Genomic DNA, 14,177 nt, shown 5'->3' with positions numbered 1-14,177 from the left:
AAAAAAAAAGTACTCTTATAGGTATGTCATGTGAATAATAGAAAAGCTTTTCCTTGCCAGTGCCTTCATCTAGGAGGGAACCCACTTTGGGCAGGTGTACCAGGCAATGTAGCATCTTTCATGTTCAGTATTGTGGTCCAGAGAGGGAGTGTGACTTGCTTTATATTGCACAGCATGTTCACTAAAATGATATGTCCATCTCACATGCATAACCTTCATAGTACCAGAGAACCATGTTATTTGGTCTGTATGAGACTCCTAGAACGCTTCTTTTTTCTTGACTTTTAAAAAATTGCAGAAACAGTAATGTAACAACAGCAGATATTTCTCATAAAGGAAAAAAATTTAGAAACTACCCACAATCACTCCACCTCAATTAAATAACTGTTTCATTTTTCTGAGAATTTTGTCTATCCAGCAAAAGCTGGGACAAGGTATGTGCAGATACTGTAATACTTATCATCTTAGTGTATCTTGTATTTTTTTCCAGGTTGTAATTTTCAAAATGACGTTTTAGAATGGCTGTACATGCTCCTTAAACATGCCAAGCTCATTGCTACTCTGGTGGAATAGTCTTAATGTGTTCTGAAGGCGATATCGCAATGCCCAATAGAGTGTAAGCTCCTGGAGAGAAGGGGTTTGTCTGTTCTGCAGCCTAGCACAATGCTCGGCACATAGTAGGCCCTCAATAAAAACCTATTGAATGATTATAGAAAATCCCTAGGATAAAATGTTAACTGGGAAAAAAAAGTCTCAAAGTTGCACAACTTTAAAGTACACTAAGATTACAATGTTGTAAAAATGATGGACAGGAAAAAAAATCAGAAGGAAATGGAGTGAAATGGTGGTGGTGGTTGTGCTGAATGGTGGGATGATAGGAGATGATTTTTTTAAAGTTTCCTCGATGAATGTCTTCTTCTTTCCATTCGATCTGTGATTCTGTGTGTACCATCATTTGGAAATAGCAGCTAATACCGATTGAGTGCTTATTCTGTGCCAGGCTTTACACCTAAAGAAATGTACACTTTACATTTATTAACTCATTTAAGTTTCACAACAACCCCATGAAGTAGGTATTTATCATTATGTTACAGACGGGAAACTGAGGCACAGATTGGTTAAGGAACCTCCCCAAAGCTACACAGCCTTAAGTGAGCTGGGAGGGAGGCCCGGCAGCAGCCTGGCTCCAGAGGCTGTAGGCTTAACTGCTAGGGAACACAGCCCCTCAAAACTAATGTCAAAAGCCTAAATTTGCGACCTCTGTGACCATAAGCCCCTGAACGGACAAATAAGGCTTTTTTGCTCTCTTCTCCCTGTGATTGACCTTGTTTCCTGGGAGGCCCCAAATAGTCAAGTACCTCAAAGGAGTGAAGAGGTGAGTGGGGGATGGAGAGAACCAGAACCAGATGAGAAGAGGTGAGCAGAGGGGTCAAGGCCTGCTCCAAACAGAGCCGTATCTTCCCTAGGCAGGAGCAGATGTGCCTGTCACCAATCCCCCACTCCAGAAGCTGGGAGAGGGTCCCACTCTGAGGCTGGCCCTGTCCCTGCCCCCAGGGGCTGTCATGAGGCCTGGTCCTGCTGTCCACAGGCAAGGAGGCTTCCTGGAAGTTCCTCCCGCTCCCCTGTCCCATCCTAGTCAACTCTGTTCCTGGAAATTAAAGGAACTGGGCCACAGTAAATACTGTGGCCCCAGCAGGGTGCCTGTCTTTGGTTCTCACCACCCACAGGAGGGCAGGAGGGCCAAGAGCTCCTTGCTGCTGGTAGATAGGATTTCAGTTCCTGCCCTTCTATTTACCTGCTGTGTGACCTGAGGCAAGTTACTTGCCTCTCACAAGCCTCAATTTCCCCCAAATATAAAACAGATACTAAAAGTACCTGAAGGGATTGAATGTAGCAATGTGGGTTAGGCATTTGGCACTGTGGCCTTGCACCCTACAGCACCCAAACAGGGTAGCTATGATGATTATTATTATCCTACCACCCTTGTCCTCTTTAGGGCCATGGAGGGCTTGGAGAGATGGGCTGAGAAAGCATTCAGATGCCTCGGTTACCAGGAGGGAATGCCTTTCTAATTAGCACTGTACAATGAACTCAGAAAGAGGAGGGTTTGGCTAGAAATAAATGATAGATTTATTCAAGGGTCTTAGGGTTTGCAAACTGGAAGCACAACTAGGCAATACCCAGAGTGTTCCGAAGAAAAAAGAAAAGCTAAGAGTACTTTTACTATAAGTACATTCTTGAGAAGAATCAGTCCTGCCTTCTTAGCCTCTGGATTGGTCCGAGATGGTAATCCTTTCGGTGAAGTGGTCTGGATAATGGATGTCAGGTGGTCTGGATACCTTAGCCCTTCAGGGGGTAATCAGAGGGTTATCTGAAGGTTTAATCTCTATCCAGGCATTGATGCAAGACTGGAAAGTTCAAAAATGTAAGTTCCTCGGCTAGTTAAAACAAGAATAGAACAATTTCCTCATGCCTCAAATGACTTGATCTTATAATTTAGCAGGCACTATAGTGACTCCATTTTTTCTTCACTTTATTCCTCAGCACAAACATTGGAGTCCAGTTATTAATACCCAGCTGGTCCCACCAGCTCTTGGATTTAGCATTCCAAAGATGAGGTGGAGAGGTGGAGAGGGTTCTGGGGAACAGGTGGTGGAGGGCAGGGGAAGGAGCCCTCCCTCTCTGTGGGAGCAACCCTTCCCAGCCTTGAAGGCAGTACTTGGCCCCTTCTCCTGCCAGACACCCTCCACCTGCATTCTACAGTCTGGGAAGGTGCGAAATTCCTGCATGAAGTAGAGCTCCAGGCAGTCAAACTCTCTGTCTCCTAAGGGCACAGCACAGTCCTTCCAGGGATCCAGTGCCCAAGTCAGCAGGCCCCCCAACCCCAACTGGGCCCCAGAAGAGACAAACCACTCATGGAATTGTGGGATGTCTAAGGTAGGAGTGGATTGAGTGAGCCCCCAACCTGCCCTAGATAGAACGGGGTGACTAGGAAAATCTAAGTCCCTCAGCCACAGTTTCCTTGGCTGTTAACTGGAAAAAGGAATCCCTTTCAACCTTTTAGTGTAATATAAACATTTCCATTTAACTGTTGAAGGAACAAATGAAATGATTCATATAAAGTACAGGGCTTAGCATGCAGTAAGTGTCCAATAAAAAGTAGATGCATATGACTTCCTTCTTGTTCCTTCCCTTGTGAGGGGTGGCAGACCTCAAAGAACAAAGATCTTCCAGAAGTTTCGCATTCCTCCACCTGAGCTAACAATTATACCAGACACTGCTTCTTTGTTTTCTTATAGTGATTTTAGAGCATTTTTAAGTTCACAGCAAAACTTAGCAGAAGGTACCGAGAGTCCCCATATACTCCCTGTCCCTCCACCCACACAGCCTCCCCCACCATCACCATCACATTAGTTACAATCAGTGAACTCACATTGACACGTCATTGTCACCCAAAGTCCATAGTTTACATTAGGGCTCACACTGTGTGTATGGGTTTTGACAAGTGTATAATGACATGTATCTACCAGTAAAGTATCATACAAAATATTTTCCCGCTCCCTGAAAATTCCCTGTGCTTCACCTGTTAATTCTCTCTTTCCCCAAACCCCTAGCAACCACTGAACTTTTTCCTGTCTCCACATTTTGCCTTTTTCAGAATGTCATATGGTTGGACTCATATAGTATGTAGCCTTTTCAGATTGATTTTTTTTTAATTTAGTAATATGCGTTTTAAATTTCCTCCACATCTTTATGTGGCTTGATAGCTCGGTTTTTGGTTTCTTTTTTAAAGTGCTGAATACTATTCTGTACCCTAGTTTACTTATCCACTCACCTACTGAAGGACTTCTTGGTTGCTTCCAAGTTTTGGCAGTCATGAATAAAGCTGCTATAAACATTCACATGCAGGTTTTTGTGTGGACATAAGTTTTTAACTCATTTGGGTAAATATTAAGTAGTACGATTGCTGGGTTTTATGGTAAGAGTATGTTTAGTTTTGTAAGAAACTGCCCAGCTATCTTCCAAAATGTCTGTACCATTTTGCATTCCCACCAGCAATGATTGAGAGTTCCTGTTGCTCCACATCCTCGTCAGCATTTGGTGTTGTCAATGTTTTGGATTTGGGTCAGTTGAATGGGTGTGTAATGGTATTGCGTGGTTTTCATTTGCAATTCCCTGGTGACATATGATGTTGAGCATCTTCTCATATGCTTATTTGCCATTTGTGTATCTTTTTTTGGTGAGCTGTTCAAATCTTTTGCCCATGTTATAATTGAGCTGTTCATTTTCTTGTTGAGTTTTAAGAGTTCTTTGTATATGTTAGATAACATTTCTCTGTCAAATATGACTTTTGCAAATATTTTCTGTCTCAGGCTTGTCGTCTCAATCTCCTTATTCACTTTTATTAATAATTCAAGGTTTCTTTCCCTGCTATTAAAAAAAAAAGTACTCTTATAGGTATGTCATGTGAATAATAGAAAAGCTTTTCCTTGCCAGTGCCTTCATCTAGGAGGGAACCCACTTTGGGCAGGTGTACCAGGCAATGTAGCATCTTTCATGTTCAGTATTGTGGTCCAGAGAGGGAGTGTGACTTGCTTTATATTGCACAGCATGTTCACTAAAATGATATGTCCATCTCACATGCATAACCTTCATAGTACCAGAGAACCATGTTATTTGGTCTGTATGAGACTCCTAGAACGCTTCTTTTTTCTTGACTTTTAAAAAATTGCAGAAACAGTAATGTAACAACAGCAGATATTTCTCATAAAGGAAAAAAATTTAGAAACTACCCACAATCACTCCACCTCAATTAAATAACTGTTTCATTTTTCTGAGAATTTTGTCTATCCAGCAAAAGCTGGGACAAGGTATGTGCAGATACTGTAATACTTATCATCTTAGTGTATCTTGTATTTTTTTCCAGGTTGTAATTTTCAAAATGACGTTTTAGAATGGCTGTACATACTCCTTAAACATGCCAAGCTCATTGCTACTCTGGTGGAATAGTCTTTCCCCCAGGCTGCCACACAGCCAGCTTCTCCACATCATTCAGGCCACCTCCTGGGGATGGTGAAGGGGGGGGCATGGTTCCTTGAATGTCTTGTCTAAAGCAGGCTCCCTGATTGCAAGTCTCTCTCCATCTCTCCATCTCAAAAACACACATATTCTGTGTGTTTTTCCTTGATGACATTTGTTACTATCAGAAATTATCTTTACATTTTTGTGTCTGTCTGTTCCCACAAGAACATAAGCTCTATGAGGACAGGGAACTTTTCTATCTTACTTGCTCTGTTTCTCCAGTGCCTACAGCAGTGCCTGGCACACAGTAGGTGCTCAATATACATATTTATTTAATTGACTTGAGAATTCAGAAGACCACAGTTTTCCAAGTTGGTCATTGACTACCCAATTATTTAACTTATTTGTCGATGCTGCAATGGATGTCTTGAGGAATCAGTGTATCAAAGGGCTTGGGAGGAGGGCTTTGGCAAAAGACTTGGGTTCCTCTCTCACCTCTGTCATTTACTAACTTTGCGATGTTGGCCAGTATATTTAACTTCTCTGAATCTAGGTTTCTTTATTTGAAATGAGGGTAATATTAGTGCCTACCTCATAGGGTTACTGTGAGGACTGAATAAAAATAATGCACGTAAAGTGCTTAGCACAATGCCCATGAAACAGAGCAGGTAACATTAGCCATTGATTACCACTGCTCTAAGTACTTTCCAGGCGTTCTCATGCAGTCCTCAAAACTGCCCCATTTGCTGATTACATGACCACTTACTTTGTGAAAATTCATCAAGCTGCACATTTATTTGTGTGCTTTTCTGTATTTGGACTAAAGTCAATAAAAAAGTTTGCTTATAACAACAACAGAAGCCCTATGAGGTAGGAAGCTTTATCACCTCCATTTTACAGATGAGGAAACTGAGGCTGAAAGGTTAGCGTCATTGGTTCAAGTTCACAAAGAAAATATGCTGAAGCTGAAGCTCTGGAGCCTGTGCTGTTGACCACAGTTCTTAACGCCTTGCTCACTGCCTGGCCTGTTCAACCACCATTAAACAGTAGCTTTTATTATTATTAACATTTAACGTTTTTGTGGTTCAAATTTTTTTTTTCTATTTTAAATAACGCCTCAGAATATATCTTCGGGCATTTATGGCTCTTCTCTGCTTTTGAATTATTTCCCTTAGCTACAATCACAAGGATAGAATGAACTGGGAGAAATGGGACCCAAGGAGCTCGTGACTTGCTCAAGGTCACGCGTAAGAAGTGGTGTTTGGAGCAGGGCTGTCACATAAAGTTGTACAGGTTGTTTGCTTCATGAGGGCACATCATCTAGGGGTGAGTGGGCTTCGCCTAGGAGATCCAGTCAGAGCTAAGCCTTGGGCAGGGTTTGAAGGGGCAGAGGAGACAGGGCATTCCAAATGGAGGCACATAGGAGGGAGAACAAGGAGAGTGTGGTGGGGAAATAGTGGAAAACCAGTCTCAAAGAATCAGAGAATCAGAAAAAAAGGGGATATTAGAGGGCCGGCCGCGTGGCTCAGTTGGTTAAGAGCTCACCCAGGAGTGTGAGCTCTGAGCAACAGGGTTGCCGGTTCGATTCCCAGCCCGAGCTGAGCTGCCAACAGCTGCCAATAGGTGGCAGGATGGCTCAGTTGAAAAAAAAATTAAAACGGGGATATTAGGAGATAGGTGGGGCTGGATCACTCATTCATTTCACAAATATTTGCTAGGCTCCTAGTGTATGCTGGGAGCTGTGGGTATAGCAGTGAACAAGCCCATCTAATTCCTTCATTCACGGAACAGATACTTTCTTGGGTGGGGATTAGGCATGGGGACAGACAACTGACAAGGAAATTGAGTAACACAATTATAGGTTGTAAAATATTAAGGAAGAATCAAACAGGTATTGAGTCCAGGAGTAATGGGATGGGTTCCTATTTCAATAGAGTGTTTAAGGAAGGCTTCTTTGGAGAGGTAACTTCTCAGCTGAGAAGGAAAAGACTATTCTAGGCAGAGCACACAGTGTGTGCAAAGGCCCTGAGGTGGGTGCCACAGACAGGGCATTCAAAACCAGGCAGAAGTTGTAAGTTCAGAAGTTATTTCAGATAGTTGTGAGCAAAGGACTCTTCCCTCCATCTCAGGTTGATCTTTTTTCTGAAGTCAGCTGTACTTTACATCTGTCTGTTGGTGGACACCACAGAGCAGTCACCACAAACTTGTGTCTTCCCCAACCAGCTCCCTAGCTCCAGTCTTCTGGTTCTCTATACTCCCCCAGACTATGCAAAGCTCCTTGATTCTTCTTTCTTCAGTCCCTCACTTCTGTCCTTTCTTTGGCCACCTTCTTAGACCAGAGAAGCAACCAGGTCCTGTGGTTTAGTGGGCCACACATAACAAGTACTTTGAAGTCACACAGACCTGATTCAAATCCCAGCTCTGCCATTCAGTTAACTTCACTGGACCTTGGTTACTGTCTGTAAAGGGGAGTTATACCTTGCTGGTGGCTAGGGAGTCAAATGGGATGATGATGTAAGTGAAAGCAGCTGGCACACAGTAGGTATTTGATAAATGACAGCCCTTTCCCTACCAATGTTGGGTGTTATCGTTTTTCTTCATGACTTTACTGTCCATATTTGGGAAGCAGATGATAAAGTTCTGGAACAACCACTGACTCTCTAAATATCTCTCTGAAGGGAACCAAATTCCCAAGTATCCCCTTTTCAAAGTACTTTAAACAAATAGCTTGATTCGTAATCATAATACCCATCATTAACTGAGGGTCTGCTACATGCCAGTTACCATGCTAAGTGCCTTATATACATACACTCACTTCATTCATCCTCACGACAATCCTATGAAGGAATTTCCATAGTTACCCCATTTTACTGTTCAGGAAACAGACTCAGAAAAGTGAAGCGATTCACTTAAAGTCACATAGTTCATTAAGGGGTGAAATTGGGACTTGAATCCACATTTTTCTGGTACCAGAAAACCTGTATGCCCAACCAACAGGCCATCCTACCTCGTGGCTCATTAGCAACATGGTTCATTTCCTGGATGACAAGAAGCCCAGGGAGCTGAGAGATTTTCTTGGAGTCCTATAATGGACTGGACTCAGCGAGGCCATGGTGGGCCTAGCCGCAGACCCCAAATGTGACCCAGAAAAGTGAAATGGGAGGCCTGAGACCTCAGAGTGACCCAGACCTTTCTCCCTGAGCTGGAACACCTCCCCAGAGCAACAGAACCATAAACACAAGCGTCACTTTCAACAGGACACTGAGCCTGAGTCACAGAGTATTTATAGATGAGCCTCCTCTTTTCTCTTCAGCTTTGCCAGGATTTTATCAGGTTCACTTGGGGATTGGAGGGTGACAACCTGTTTATCATCCAAGGTGCCCAAGCAGGCTGTTGGGACATCTTCTGAGAAGGAGGTCTGGAGGCCTGCCTATGTTTAGACCTGACCTGACCTGCACCCCCACACCAGACTGAGGCAACTTTCCTACCCCAGTTGTTCCACCTTCTCCCAAATACCACCCCCACCCCGCATGCCTGCTCCCACCACAACCGCACACACACCCAGTGAACTCATAGTCTCAGGCTAAAATGGGACAGAAATGATGCTTCTTTCAGGAAGACCTCCTGGATTGATCTGAGGTTAAAAATTTCCCCTAGCCCCACAGCTCTTAGGGAGTGAACCCTTTTATTGGTCAGATAATTGAATTAATCATAATATTGACTGAGGACCTCCTCTGTATCAGATATCATGCTAAGAATTTTAACATTATCTTTTTTAATCCTCACAATAATTTTATAAGTTGGATATGAATTTAATATCATTTTTATAGATGAGGAATCTGAGGCCCAGAGAGATAAAGTAATTTGCCCAAGACCACACAGCCAATGAGTAGCAGGGCCAGGCTCAAAATCTAGGCCTTCCTTGGTTTCAGACTCCAAGCTGTGGGTGGCCTTGCATAAGTTACCTCCCCTTCTGAGTCTTGGTTTCTTTATCTGGAACATGGACACACTTTATCTGTAAAATGTCCTCACAGTTGTAAGGACTGATTAAAACTGGTACACAGTAGGCTCCCAATCACTGATCTGCCACCCCCAACAGTCAGTAAATTAGCTTATTTTAAGCTGCTTAAGGCAATTAGCCAAGTCACAAGTTACATCTGGCTCAAACTTCAGGGACTTGAATCCAGGACCCAGGCTGCCCCACCCTTTGTTTCTTTCCAGTAGCCAGGCTTCATGTCCAGAGTGACTCACAGCCCAAGAGCTGGTGGGGGTGGGGAATTGAGGGGGTGGGGAGATGGGGGCCAGGGAAAGTAAAGGAGTGGAGGTGGATATGGGAGATTGGGGGAGGTGGCTGCGCGCAGAGGCACAGTGGAGTGATCAGGCTGTCACTCCTGGGATCTATTTTGGGTGGTGCCAGCCTCTAGGCTGCCAACAGCTGGAACCTGAGGTGTCAGTGCTGAGTTAACAGAGAGGCCCCTAGGGCCAGATTTAGTGGTTGAGCCCTGACCCCAGATGGGTGGTGTGACTTGAGACACTGGGCAGAGCTTGCTTTTGTGATTCCTGGTAGGTTGGGGGCTCCTGAGGTTCTGAGCCCTGAAAAAACCTGTGGACTGGGTTTCTGCATCTTTCCGGAGGGCAGCCTTTATCCCCTCCCAGCCCAGCCCAGTGCAGAGCCCCTAACTGGAGGTTCAGACAGATTTGGGTTCAAGGTCTGGCTGTTCCATTTACTACCTGTGTGACCTTGGGCAATGTACTTAATCTTGGCATCCTGATCTAGAAATGGAGACGATCATACATCTACCTCACAGGGCTGTGATGACTAAATGGGGTCCCTGAGTAGGGTTGTGTCCTCCTTTCTCCCCCTCCCCCACCACCATTGGGGCCCATGAGGGCTGTGTTACTTCTGTCCTCCCCCAGGCCTTGACCTGACTGTTCTGGGGTCTCAGGGTCCCAGGGCTGCTCACCCCTCACAGTGTTTCCAGAAACCCTAGTCCCCTCTGGTCTGCTGGCCAGGGCTGGGCTCTGACAGAGGTGAGGGCCCAGCTCACTCAGTTGTAGCTCAAATTTCCTCCTGGGCCTTTTGAAGGGCCTCAGTAAGGAGCCCCGGCTCCTTAAATCTAATCCATAAGAACACTGGCTTTTTAAGAGTGGGATTGTTTTTCCCAGCCATTTTCTATGTCTACAAAATTTTTGATATATTTTGAAATTTATTTACATACACATGTATGCATATATATATATATATAATTTTTTAATAGAAAAGAATCAGATTACATATAAGTAGTATGTATTTTTCTGTCTGCACCTAACAATATATTGATGGCATCTTTTTATATTGGTATTCAATTTAGAAAGTTCAATGTTACTTTTTTTTTTAAGATTTTTTTATTGGGGAATTGGGGGATGGGAACAGCACTAGGGAATTGGGGGAAGGGGAACAGACAAGTTGCTGTTGTTTTTTGGTCTTCAGTCTAGTTGTGAAGGACGTTGCATCACTGGCCCAAGTTGGGACCATCATTGNTAACAATCCCTACCTGAACCTAGAGACTAGGAATTGAGCACCTCCTGTATTTCAGCCATTGAGGCTGAGACACAGAGGTGAACGAGACACAGCCCTGCCCTAGAAGAGCTTGCTGGGGGAGACGGAAAAGGATCAGCTTTAATAAAAAGTTCAGTTCAATAAAAATTTCCTAAGCACCTACTGTAGGCCAAGATTTCTGCTAGATAGCAGATATTAAAAAAGTGATTAGGTTAAGATTCTCATCTTGGAGAGTTAAGAATTTAAGGTGTTTAGACGGATACCCCTTAAACCCAAGCTTCCTACCAGGACAATGGGAGGGCTCGCCTAGGGTGATGACTAAGACCTGTACAGACCGTGGACAGAGGGAGAAGATCCAAGTTCTGCTCAGCTCAGGGTGGGGAGCAGGTTACCACTGGGCTAGAGCACCACACCAAGTGCTCACCTGCAGCACCCAGTCAGCAGTTTTGCCGATTTCCTGGGGGTACCCCTTCACACACTCCTAACCCTTTGCTTTCTCTCCCCCCACAGAGTGCCAAGGAACTCATCAAAAGGTCAGTGTCTCCCAGGGCTATGACCCAAGGTCCTAGCTCCCACCAGGGCCTTTGACTTGTGTCTAGTGGGTCTCCTTTGCATTCGGGCTGCTGGGAGGGTCTCGGCCCAGGCTGGATTTCCTGGCCTTTGCATCCCCTGTTTTCTTGGACCATCCATTGTGCTTGTGACTAGAGAGGAAATACTCCATCCTTCCAGGGGAGAGACTCTGGGTGCAAGGCCTGGGTGTGGTCAAGCATGTGCACTGGTGTGAGCTGGAGCTAAGGCAGCCCCTCCCTGCACTGAGCCCCAGAGATCTCACCCTGACCTTCTCCCTCTCTCTCTTCCTCTCCCCCGCAGCATTGTGGAAGCATCCAAGGGTTGCCAGCTGGGGAAGACAGAGCAGGACTTTGAAAACATGGACTACTTTACTTTGGACTTAGAGCACATAGCAGATGCCCTGAGGGCCATCGACTTTGGGACAGGTAAAGGAGGTGGCGGTGCCCCCGCTGTATTACCCCTGGAAATTGGTTTCCTTCCAGTGAGCCTCATGCGGAGGCAGATACACTAGCAAAGATGCCTAGGTAGCAGTCACACGCATACAGCCAACTTCTGGAGGAGCCTAGAGCCTAGCACAGTGCCTAGTACATAATGGNACTCTCTGTGACTCAATCTGTAAAATGGGGGTGATTAATAGTATCGACCTCATGAATTAATAAATAAATTAATAGGTATAAAACACTTGGAACAGACGGTGATAGCTGACCTCCAAGATGGTTCTCAATAATCCTTGCCTCCTATTATTCATGCCCTTGTGTGCTCCCCTCCCACAGGTCATAAAAGACATTGCTGCTCCTGTCTTTCTCTTTTGGATCACTCTCTAGCCATCATGCTATGAGGATACGTATGCTGCCCTATGGAGAGGTATGTTGCTGAGGAACTGAGGCCTCCCGCCAACTTGCCAACCACCTGAGTGAGCCATCTTGGAGGTGGGTCCTCTAGCTCTAGTGAACCTTAGATGAACTGACTGCAGCTCCAGGCAACACCTTCACTACACCTTCCTTAAAGACACTGAGCCAAACCACCCAGCTAAGCTGCTGTTGAATTCCTGACCCACAGAAACAGTGTGAGATAATAAATGTTTATTATCGTTTATAAGTTGCTATGTTTTGGGAAAATCTATTATGCAGCAGTATTAGATAGCTAATACACAGACCATGGCTTATCCACAGTAACTGTTCAGTAAATGCCAGCCATTATTATTCCCCTGACTGTGAAAATATTAACAACAGTATTTGTTGAGTGTCATGTGCTAGATATGTGCCATGTGCCTGGGCAAATGGACTCCCACCTCTGCACCATCAATTTTCAGTAAGGGATAGTGTTGGGGGCAGTCACCCAAAACCCGAGACTCTCAGGGCTAGAAAGGCCCAGAGATATCATTACTCTAGTCTAGCCAGCTCTCATTTAACAGAGAGGACATTGAGACACAGACGTTAAGTAACCTTCCCAAAGTAAGAGAGCCGATATGTAGAGGAGCCTAAACTTGTACTCCAATCCACTGGAGCCTGGGACGCCTCTTGGATATTACTCGCAGGGTTTATTGCATCTCAGTTTATAAAGCATTTTCCATACTTTATTTCAGGATCATCGATCCAGAACCCTCTCCAGACTCTATGGACACACCACGTCCTCTGGGGAAGTCTCTTTCTCTAAAGGCCACTCACTCCCTACAGCCCTTGTAGCTGCCTTCAATAATCATCTGGCACAGAGGGAAGAGGTTTATGGGGCTCCTGGCCCTGAGTAGTGAGTCACGGGATGTTATGCTCCCCTTCCGTGGCACGTGGGCCAGGCCCAGGGGACTTTACCCTGGCACCTGGGGCACTGCATCATACCTTAGACCCCATGGGCCTGTCTATGCCAACTGTTCTGGCTTAAGCTTCTGGATCAAATGACCTATTGGTTTGATTCCATGATTTGGGATGATTCTTTGATGAGGATGACTTTGAAGCATGTGACAGGGATCTCAAACTATAAGAAAATAATACCTCCTTGCCCCCTCTTTCTGAGGGTGCTTCAGACACCACAGAGGCTCAAGGGGAAATCCAGAGGAAGAGGTGGGGCGGACCCCATCCTTTCAGGGAGGTCATGGGGGTTGGGGGAGGAACAGCACACGCGTGGAAAGAATCTGCTCCGTGATACACCAAATATTTAAGCAAGCCTAAGCTATGCGGAAATGAAAGGAGAGATGGTGGGTGCTTTCCTCTCCAGCGTCACCGCCCCCAGGCCTGTGTCATCCATTCTGGGAAGAGCTCCTCTGAGAACCCTGCCACTGGGGAGGAGGAAGGACCCTCGGGGATTGTCTCTTTCAGTTGCTCCATTTGGCAGATGAAGAAACTGAAGGTGGGTGTGGCTTGCTGGGCATCACATTGCTAGTCTCTGGCAGACCTAGAGATGGAGCCCAGGTGTCCGGGCCCCAGGCCAGGGTTCTCTCTCCCCCAACCAAGAGGCCTCAAGATCTCAGGTTTCTGAAAAGTCCCCTCTCTAGTGATGATCAAAAAGAGCATAGACTATGGGGTTAAACTGAGCTATTCCAGCTCTGCCTACACTAGCCGTGGAATTGGGGCACCTCCATACACTAATCTGTGCCTCAGTTTCCTCATGTAAAATGGAGATGATGACTGAATGAAATAGTGCCAGGGTGCTCAGCCACTTGCAAGCATTAAATCAATCAAAAATTGTGTTGTAATTACAGTCACCTTCCATCTCTCCCTTTTCTTTGCCAGGCCCAGACCATTTTCCCTGCTGCGTTTCCTGCCCCCTACTCAGCTGGGACCTGCTTGAGCACTAAAGCTCCTCCCATTAGTAACACAGACTTTGGGGGCAGTTCCAAATAAGAAGTCTGTCCCTCAGCTGTGTGATGGTCCACAAGTCACTTAACCTCTCTGAACTTCAGTTCTTGATACGTCCAATGAGAATCACAATACCCAGAATCATTCGCCGACAAATCAAGGGTACAGAAGAACGGGAGGGAAGGCGATTGTTAGAGATTAAAGGAGACTGATGAGACAAGACAAAAACAACAAATGCCTTGTGTAAGACCTTA

At 45.2% G+C, this 14,177-nt stretch overlaps 1 long non-coding RNA gene across 2 annotated transcripts in view; it reads left to right on the top strand.

The window, feature by feature from the left end:
- The window catches only part of LOC109386755 (uncharacterized), a 29,251-nt gene extending 15,080 nt beyond the window's left edge, over positions 1–14,171 (top strand). Inside the window, exons 2-4 of one of the 2 annotated variants that reach the window (XR_002124842.1) lie at positions 11,905–11,995; positions 12,717–13,474; positions 13,858–14,171. This is a non-coding gene — a long non-coding RNA (uncharacterized LOC109386755). Of the gene's footprint in view, positions 1–11,904; positions 12,061–12,716; positions 13,475–13,857 lie in introns of both variants that reach the window. The other variant, XR_002124841.1, reaches the window with a different exon arrangement.
- Positions 14,172–14,177: the final 6 nt, after the last annotated feature.

This window comes from Hipposideros armiger, unplaced genomic scaffold (genome assembly GCF_001890085.2).
Source record: "Hipposideros armiger isolate ML-2016 unplaced genomic scaffold, ASM189008v1 scaffold_138, whole genome shotgun sequence".
Classification (NCBI taxonomy): domain Eukaryota; kingdom Metazoa; phylum Chordata; class Mammalia; order Chiroptera; family Hipposideridae; genus Hipposideros; species Hipposideros armiger.
The sequence above is the reverse complement of the archived record's forward strand: the minus strand, read 5'-3'. Positions and strand labels throughout refer to the sequence as shown.